We start from the raw sequence: 10,346 nt of genomic DNA on the forward strand, positions 1-10,346 counted from the left end.
TCTACGATCTATGTAGCAGAAGCCATGGTCTAGCCCAAGTATACACTTGTTTGTGGTTAATTTCCTGAGCCTCTGAAGGGTATACTTAATTGATAGTGTTGTTCTTCATATTGGGATCCAATCCCCCTCAGATCCTTCAGGCAATCCCCTAACCATGCTTTTCTGGCACTCAGTTTCTGTCAAATAGTTATCTGTATGTGAATCTGTCACCATCAGAAAATAGCAGAGCCCCTCAGAGGACAGACATATTAGGGTCTTATCTGAAAGCACATCTTGACATCAGGAATAGTCTGAGGATTTGGAGTCTGAGGATGAAATTGTTCTTCTGGTCGGTTGGTCTCTGGATTCCGTTTCCTTCAGTCTCGGCTTCTTTTATTTTTTGTCTTTGCGTTTTTTTTTTAGACATTGGACATTTATATGTTAAAGATTTTGAACTGTGTGGCATCACATGCTCTTCACATGTGTGTATGACTAGCTACCGGAGGCTGACCCTTTGCTGCTTAGTATTACGACTACCATCATCCCAGTAAATTTATGGGATCCTCTTGTATTTCTGGCATCTGTGAATTTCCTGGGGATACCCAATTTCACCACCCACCATGGATGCTTATTGTTATTTATTCCAATTTTCCTCTATATTTCTTTTTACTTTACATTGTTTAAACTCCCCCCACTTTGACCATCCTTTTCTACTTCTAGCAAAGTCCCTCCATCCCTCTGTCTTTCATTGTCATTTTGTTCTCACTTCTAAGTGGTTTTCAAGAATCCACAGTTTGGCATTCTAACATGTTACCCTCCATGTGATAAATGATTTGTGTATTGGGTATACTGATCTTTGGGTTTAACATCAACATCTTACTAATTACACCCCATGTTATGTCCTTTTCAATCTCTATTATTTCACTAATTTCCAGCTCCTTCCCTTTCCCTATAAAGTTCTTGGTTTACTCATTTTTAATACCTGAGTAGTATTTCTTTGTTTAAATATAGCACACTTTCTGTATTTATTCCTCAGTTGAGTTGAAGTATATCACGATTGTTTCCAGCATTTAACTAATATAAGGAAGGCTGCCTTGAACATGTTCAACCACATGTAACTGTTATATGTGGATCAGGCTTGAGTATTTGCATTGAAGTGAGTGGTAAAGCCGGGTCTTCAGGCAGTGCTATTTGCAATATTTACAGAACCTCCACATTGATATCCAAAGTGGCTATACAGATACCAGTCCCACCAGCAGTGGAGGAGGGTTCCATTTTCTCTACATCCTAGTCTTCTCTGCTACTGCATTAGTTTTTTGTCTTTGTCACATGATTTGTGTAATGTAGACTCTCAAGTTCATTTCAATTTGCATTTTTCTGATCACTAAGGATGTTAAACATGTCTTGAAGTGTTTCTCAGCTAGTGAGATACCTCAGTTGAGAATTCTTGGTTAGCTCCCTAATCCAGTTTAAATTTAGGTTACTTGGTTCTGTGTGAGTTTGCCTTTCTGAATTATTTCTATATTTTTTATTACGGCACTCTACCAGATATAGTTGGTTAAAGTCTTTCCCAAATATGTAGATTTCTGTTTTTTCCTTTTGGCAGTTTACTTTGCTTTAAAGAAAATTTTCAGATTGATGAGATTTCATATATTGACTGGAGATCTTAGAGCCTGGATCTTTGGTATTTTGTTTGGAAAATTTTATTCTATGCAAATGTGTTTTAGGCACTCTCTGACACTTTCCCTTCTGTTGGTTTCTGCATATATGCTTTTATATAGTTTCCTTGATGCAATTGGACTTGAACTTTTAGAAAGAGATAGAAATGGATCAATTGACACTCAGTTATATCCAGACCAACATTCAGCGTAGCATCATTTCTTAAAATGCTTTCTGTTATGTACAAAATACTTAGTCATCAGGTAAATGCAAATCAAAACAACCCTGATATTCCAACTCACATCAGTCAGAATGGTTAGGATGAAAAATTCAGGTAGTAGCAGATGCTGGAGAGGATGTGGATAAACAGGAACATTCCACCATTGTTGTTGGGATTGCAGATTGGTACAGCCTCTCTGAAAATCTGTCCTGAGTTTCCTCAACAATTAGATATTGCACCTACTGAGGACCAAGCTATAACTCCCCTGGGCATATACCCAAAGATGCTCCAACATACAACAAATAAACATGTTACACTATGTTCATATCAGACTTATTCATAATATTCAGAAGCTGGAAAGACCCCAGATGCCCTTCACCAGAGGAATGGATACAGAAAATGGCATATATTTATACAAAGTACTACTACTCAGCTATTAAAAACAATTGGTGCATGAAATTCATAGTCAAATGGATGGATCTAGAAAATATCATCCTGAGTGATGTTTCCCAATCACAGAAAAACACACAAAGTATACAGTCATTAATAGGTCGATATTAGCCCAAATGCTCAAATTGCCTAACATACAATGCACAGACCACATGAAAAACAAGAAGGAGGACAAAAATGCAGATGATTCACTCCTTCCTTAAAAGGGTAATTAAAAATATACATAATAGGTGTAGGGAGGTATTGTTTTTAGGAGACTGAAGTAATGGCCATTCAGAGTCTGGTGGACATGTGGCACACACACACACACACACACACACACACACACACACACACACACACACACACATATATATATACCAAAATTTATAAGAATGATGAAGCTAAGTAATGCATGCTGGCAGGAATTGTATATAGATCCCTCCTGAGAGATACACCCAGAGCATGTGAAACACAGAGACAAATGCCAGCAGGAAACCACTGAACTAAGGATAGGACCCCTTTTGGAGGAATTAAAGGAAGGACTGAAGAAGCTGAAGGAACTTGCAACCTTAAAAGAAAAAACTGCCAGCCAACCAGATCTTCCAGGTTCTAAAACATAACCCAAAGACTATACATGATCAGACCCTGGGCTCATACTCCATATGTAGCAGTGAATAGCCATGTTGGGGCACCATTGTGAAGCCCTAGATGCTACTAAGGATTGACTCTTTATGTAGGGGAAAGTAGGGAGGGGTGCTTTAAGGAAGGGAATGGATGTGGAGGGGACAACCACATTATAGAAGGGGAAGGGGAGTGGTTTGGGCTGATGGACTGGAACCCCAGAAAAGGATTAAAATTTGAAATGTATATAGTAAATACACAATTTAATAAAAATGGAAAAAAGTGTAATCTTACATGTCAAAAATCTTACTCTTAAATAAATATAGCTTTTGAGATTTTAAAACATTTATTTCCTATGGAAATTAATATTGTGTATGTACATGGAATACAATTGCTCAGCACTATATTAAATAGTTATATGGAGCCTGAGAACTGAACTCAGATGTTCTAGAAATACCTTTAAGAATAATATTAAAAAAGTTTTTGAAATATTTCTTCATTTATCTGACACTTCCTTATTGACTATGTACAATTGCTGTTAAAAAGAAAAGTTACTTATTCTTTTTACATACATTCTTAAACATCTTCCAGCACTGACTCAATATGAATTGGGTGGATATTATAAGGCATAATTAACCTATTTTCTTCCTATAAAAGTAAATTCTGTACCTATATATTTATTGGATCTTTGATTTTTTATTGTATGAAATATCAAAATCTGCATTTGCATGTCATTATCATTTACTTAAAATATTAATTTTATTGATTGTAATATGGCCCACTTGTAGTAGACCATGGGAGAAATGTGAGGATTGCTGAAAAGCATAGAGTTGCCTCTTTTAAGCTTGGTATATATCAACATCAGAAAGGTACAGTGACTGATATTGATATGTAAAAACGAAGTAAATACATATGGTGTCCTATGCTGTGAAAATAACAAGCATGCTCAATATTTAAGATTTTTAATATTTAAAGGAAACAAAGTTATGTTAGATTGCTTTTAATGGATGTCCTTCTGAGGAGATAATTTGTCCTTAGTAATGAATGCCCACAAATATGACACACTGCTATGCTTATTATTTTAAATTAATAATACCTGGATTAGGCAAATGTTGGACGAAGTTTCCTCCACTTTACTTTGATTTAGAGATTGGATATGTTAGAGATGAAAAGGGTTATCTGTGGTTCCTTATTGAATTTTATTTAATTAAATGAATGTTTTTAAAAAGAAATATTAAAGAATATAGCCATACCTGAACAGATTTTGTAACTGGTTTTTGTTAGTATTCTCACTCTGTGTAATTTCACTATAGGGTCAAGCAATATTGTTATAATATATGAGTCATTAATCACATCAAATCATCCACTAACCTTCAGCATGTTCAAATTGAAAACATCCATATTGAAAATTGTACCAACTTTTAACTTTATTTCCTTTTCTGCCCTATTACAATTTGATGCCATTGTTCTAGCATTTACCATGGATTTGTAAATAAATCTGCTAATGTAGTCAACTTGGAATCACTTGTAAATATTTTTCAACAACTTTCACTCAATATGAAAGTTCAGGTCTTTTACACTTTTTTGTTTACAATTGCATGATGCACTTCCCTGCATGAGGTCTTCTACAAGCTCTGCTTTCTCTTCCAGAAGTGTTCTTACAATACTTCCTGCCACATGAAGCTGTCTCCCACTCCATCCTCAGTCTACCAGGCCTCTCCACTCCCTGGGGACTCAAGTCTCTTGACGGATAAATGTCTTCTCTTGTTGTGTCCAGAACCAGAAATCCAGTCTTAGAGGCCTCATATTAGCTGGTCCATGATGCCGCATTGACAGCTCAGTGTCTGAAAAAAACACTGGTGTCCAGGTTAGTTAACACTGCTGATCCTCCTACAGGCTTGCTCCCCTCCTCAACTTCCTCCAGTTTTTCCCTAGTTTGACCACAGGGCTTAGCAGCTTCTGTTCATTGACTGAGTATCATTTTCTACCTCTGACTCTTTCAGCTGCTTGTTGGGTCTTTCAGAAGGCAGTCATGTCAGGTCTGTTTTGTGAACATGACAAAGCATGAGTAATAGTGTCAGGCCTTGGGGACCTCTACTTAATCTGGTTCCCAGATATGGTGGGTCACTGGAATTCCTTTTACTTAGGCTCTTCTCTGGTTTTGTCCCTGAAGTTATTTCAGACAGGAACAAATATGGGTTAGAGTTTTGATTTGTGGATGGCAACATTATCCCTCACTTGATGCTCTCTCTTCCTCATGCAGGAAGTCTCTACAAGTTCCCTCTACCCACTCCTGGACATTTCACTGAGTCCTGATTGTCTCTTAACTCTCAGGTGTCTGGAATATTCTAGAGCCACCCCACACTTGCAACCTTTTAGCTCCTGAGATTGCCTGTTTCCATTCATTCTGCTGGCACTCAGGGTTCACTCCTACTCTGCACTAATACCTGACCATGTTTGCCTCTTTTCCTTACTGTCTCCTTTCTCACCCAGGTTCCTCACTCTTCTGACTTGTGGTTCATTTCTTCTCCCTCTCAAGTGGGATTGAGATTCTTCACTATGGCTGTTCAGCTTGGTAAATTTTATTTTTCCTTTTATAAAAATTGGAGAGATTGGGGATTTAGCTCAGTGTTAGAGCAGTTGCCTAGTGAGCGCAAGGCCCTGGGTTTGGTCCACAGCTATGAAAAAAAAAAAAAGAAAAGAAAAAAATGGATATTTATGTCAACATTTCAAATATTATTCACATTCGCAGTTTTTCAATCATAAGAGTCCCTGCCCTTCCCCCAACAGTTCTTCTATAAAGGTGTTCCCCTCACCAACCACTACCTTTCCCAGCACCCCCTGACATTCCCCTACACTGGGGGTTCCAGCTTTGGTAGGCCTAAGACCTTCTCCTCCCATTGATATCCAACAAGTCCATTCTCTGCTACATATGCAGATGGAGTCATAGTTCGGTCCATGTACAGTCTTTGAATATTGGTTTAGTACCAGAAAGCTATGGATCTTTGGCATTGTTGTTCTTATGGTCTTGAAAGTCCATTCAGTCCTGGTAATCCTTTCTCCAAATTTACTTACAAGAAGTCTGTTTGCATTCGACTGGTTGGCCAATAACCTTTAATTCTGCAGTTGGCGTGCTCTAACTGGGTGTCTCAGGAAAGATCTATATCCGTTTCCTGGGAGTATGCACTTCTTAGCATCATCGATCTTATGTAGTTTTTTGCCAGATCTATGTATGTATGTATGTATGTATGTATGTATGTATGTATGTATCTTTATATGTATCTTTATATATATATATATTTATATATATATATACATATATATATATACACACACACATATATATATACATAAATATGTGTGTATGCATATATATACACACATACATGTATATATATATATGTGTGTATATCTGTATAATACATATATATATATACACATATATATATGTATATGTACATCTGTATATATTTTGTGGATCCTATACCTATGTGGTTAGGTGGAATTTTAGGTTGGATTCTGTGCAACTAGATCAAAAATGTAGAATCAGCAAAGGCCAATGCCAATCAGACGCCCTCCTGTTATTATGAACCTATTGAAGTTGAGGTTTTTCTGGACATCAAGCCATTCTTCTTCCTGCCCATCCTCCTGAGTCTTGTGTTTGGACAGAAGAAAGAATCATGCTAAAACCTCCAAAACCATTAAGTCTGGCCCTGGAAACACAGAAAGGTAGATATTATAGAACTGATAGCTAATGGGAATACACATCTGCTTTCTATAGTCCATGATGTCCTTTTCTTTACTGATGCCTCATAAATTTTGGGTAAAATATGGATTTAGGAGCTTATCATTTGAAATAGGTACACAATATTTACACTGTTATGTGCACTCTACAGCAGGACATGCTTTGTTGCTAATTCATTGCAAAAATGGAATTGCAAAACAGTTTTTGAGTACACATTCAGGAAAATATATATATATATATATATATATATATATATATATATATATATATATATCCTCCTATAAAGGAAAGGAAAATATGAAAATGAAATACAATATTCAATCAATTAAAGTCTGTAGGGTGAATACTGGCCTTTGGGAAACATGAAAAAAACTAGGAAATTGAAGTGTATGTCACAGGAATGGACCTGGGAATAGAATTATTATCCAGAATAAACTCGTCCACCCCATGTTCCTAGATATTTTCTACCCATGACAAGTGCCTGATTAACTTTCTCCATTCAAAGCATGAAATCACTAATGAAGCAAAAATAAGTCTCTAGCTTTAGAGAGATGGAGTAAATAAAGGTTTCCCATGTGTCACAGGAGACACTCCTCGAAAAGGCACTCTCGAAACTGGTCAATGTAAGGAAACATGTATAGAGGTAGGCCATGGCAGTTCTCAGAGACATCATCATTATGCCCTCCCTGAAAAATCTCTTGTAACCTGGAGATCCCTATCTTCTTCTATGATGTCACAATGTTGTCCTGACAGCAACTGCCTCTCAGATATTCCTTCAGTACCTCTAGGGTTTATTAATTGGCCTCTAACTTAGAGTAAACATCAATTTGGGAGGGTGAACAAAGAGGATGAAGATATCAGAAATGGGGAGAACAAAGGAAGCTGGCCTTCTGTCTTTGTATAAAAAAAGGAAGAAATACATGGTCCTTGGTACATGTCAGTGAGTACTTCTTAGGGATAAAATGGGAATGCTAAAGAGATAGCCTTGATCTGAGCCTCCCACCTATGGGAATGAGGAGCTGGTGTCCTGTCCAAAGCATCTGAACTTCCCTGTTCTTATGGTTTCTGGAAATCAGACAGTTTATATCATTAATTTCTTTATTCCAAAAGCCAAGTGTTGGGAAGGGCACAGTTGTTTTCCTGAGAGATCATGGCCATTACACATTTTGACAAGAAGAAAAAGATCCTAAGAAAAATGGGAGAGACAGGTATTGTTTCACTACCTCAGAGTAATCTCCTCCATGTTTTGTATATCTATAGTGCAGTCTGGGAAGCAGCAGTGCTATTAGTTGAGACTTCATCATCTCAGTCTTTCCACAATATTTCCATTGACTACCACTTTACTTTTCTTTGTCAATAGGTATGATCACTGTCAGTTTTCTCTTCTTTTATTTCTTTATTTTTTTAAGTTTTAGTCATTTTTATTGCTTTTTTAACTTAATGTTTCTCTATTTACATTTAATGTTATTTCGTTCCACATTTTCCTGCCCATAAGATTCCTAACCGTATCCTTCCCTTCTTCTCTAACTCCCCTGACTGCGGCTTCACCTTCCCTTAAACTGGGAGAAAATCTAGAGAGAACCAATAGCTTCTGCTTCCATTCATGATGAACAAGGCCATCCTCTGCCACATGCAGTTTGAGCCATAGGTCTGTCCGTTTACATTCTTTGAACATTGGTCTAGTACCAGAAAGCTCTGGTTCATTGACGTTGTTCTTACAGGACTGAAAGCTCCTTCAGCTCTTGTAATCCTTTCTCAAAATCTGCCAACAAGAGGTCTGTTTCAGATCACTGGTTTGTCACTAGTATTCACATCTGTAGTTGATATGCTCTACCTGTGTCTCTCAGGAAATATCTATATCCAGTTGCTGGCAGAGTGCACTTTTTAGCTAAATCAATCTTATCTAGTATTGGTGGCTGATATATATCAGTGTATATATATACACTTTCCTTATATTGTGTAAGGAAATATAAAAGTATATATATATATATATATATATATATATATATATATATATATATATATATACATACATACACACATACATACACACACACTTTTGGTGTCTCCTACAGTTTTGTGGTTTGTAGAATTGTAACATGGATTCTGAGCAACTAGGTTAACAATGTAGAGTTCAGAAATGACAAGGCCAAATAGACTCCCTCCTTTTCTTACGAACCTATTAAAGTTGAGGTTTCACTGGTCCTCAAGCCATTCTTCTTTCTGTCTATCCTATAGTAATATTTTGTTTGGCCTTCACAGAATCATGGTAAAACGTCTGACTCTCAAGTCTAGCAATGGGAACAGAGGAAGGTAGATAGTGTAGTACTGATATCAAATAGGACTAGAGAACTGAATGTCATACTCATCTTGTCCTTTGCTTTGCTGAAAATGGAATTGGACACAGAATTTTTGAGTACACATACAGGAATATTAATAAAAACTCTTATCAAGGAATGTACACTGAGAAAGTGAAATACAATATTCCTTCAATTTAACGTCTGTACGGGAAAGACTGGCCTTTGGGAAACAGAAAACCTATAAAATTGAACTGTATTTCACTAAATGTACCTGGGAATAAAATTAATACCCAGAAGAATCTCCTCCACTCCATGTTAAAAGGCCCATTCCAGGCCATTGACTAACTTTTTCCATTCAGAGCATGTAACGACTAATAAAGCAAAGAGAAGTCTCTAGCTTTAGAGAGATGGAGTACATAAAAGTTTCCACTGAATCGAAGGTACATACGAGGAATGGGCACCCTCAAATCTCGTCAATGTAAGGAAAGCTGTACAGCAGGTAGGCCATGGCAGTTCTCAGTGACATCATCATTTTGCCCTCCCTGAAAAATCTCTCATATCCTGGAGAGTCCTAGCTTCTTCTGTGATGTCACAAGTGATCTCCTGACTGCAACAGCGTCTCAGATATCCTTTCAGTACTTCTAGGGTTTACTGATTGGTCACTAATGCTGAGTAAACAGCCATATGGGAGGGAGAAGACAGAGGATGAAGATATCAGACAGGGGGAGTAGGAAACTGGTCTTCTGTCTTGGTATAAAAATGAAGAAATACGTGGTCACTGGGAAAGCTCCTTGAGTCTTGGGTAGGGGTTGAGTAGGTTCACTGAAGAGATAGCCTTGATCTAAGCCTTCAACAAATGGGAATCAGGTACTGGGAGCCTCTCATAAGCATCTGGACTTCCCTGCTTGTTATTTTTCTTGGAAGTCAGATAGTTTATATAACTCATTTCTTTCTCCCAAAAGCCAGGTGTTGGGAAGGACACTATAGTTTTTCCTGAGAGCTCATAGCTTTTATCCTTTTGCCAAGAAGGAAAGGATCCCAAGGAAGAAAGTTAAGGCAAGTATTATCTCCTCAGCACAGAGTAAACTCCTCCATGCATTGGATTCTAATAATGCAGTTTGTGTCTGGCAATGATATCTGGGAGGGAGAAGTGCTTTTAGATGATACTTCATCATAGCAGTCTTTCCACAAGAATTACTCTGACTACCATTCCCTGACAGTGACCCCTTAAAATTCTGAGTCAAAAGGTGTGATTAGCTGGCAGATTTATTTTCTTTCATTTTTTTAAACATTTTAACAAATTTATTGCTTTTTTAATTTGAAATTTCTAAATTTACATGTAAAATATTATTTTCTTTCCCACTTTCCTGATTATATGATCCCATACTGG

General features: G+C 37.2%; 1 long non-coding RNA gene across 1 annotated transcript; it reads right to left on the bottom strand.

The window, feature by feature from the left end:
• Window positions 1–4,322: 4,322 nt before the first annotated feature.
• LOC147997969 (uncharacterized) lies at window positions 4,323–9,486 on the bottom strand. Its single transcript, XR_015647420.1, has 4 exons — window positions 9,405–9,486; window positions 8,836–8,947; window positions 5,401–5,589; window positions 4,323–4,755 (listed from the first exon to the last, which is right to left on the bottom strand). It is a non-coding gene; the product is annotated as an uncharacterized LOC147997969 (long non-coding RNA).
• Between the last annotated feature and the right edge of the window lie 860 nt (window positions 9,487–10,346).

Source organism: Rattus norvegicus, chromosome Y (assembly GCF_021556685.1).
Source record: "Rattus norvegicus strain SHRSP/BbbUtx chromosome Y, alternate assembly SHRSP_T2T, whole genome shotgun sequence".
NCBI lineage: Eukaryota > Metazoa > Chordata > Mammalia > Rodentia > Muridae > Rattus > Rattus norvegicus.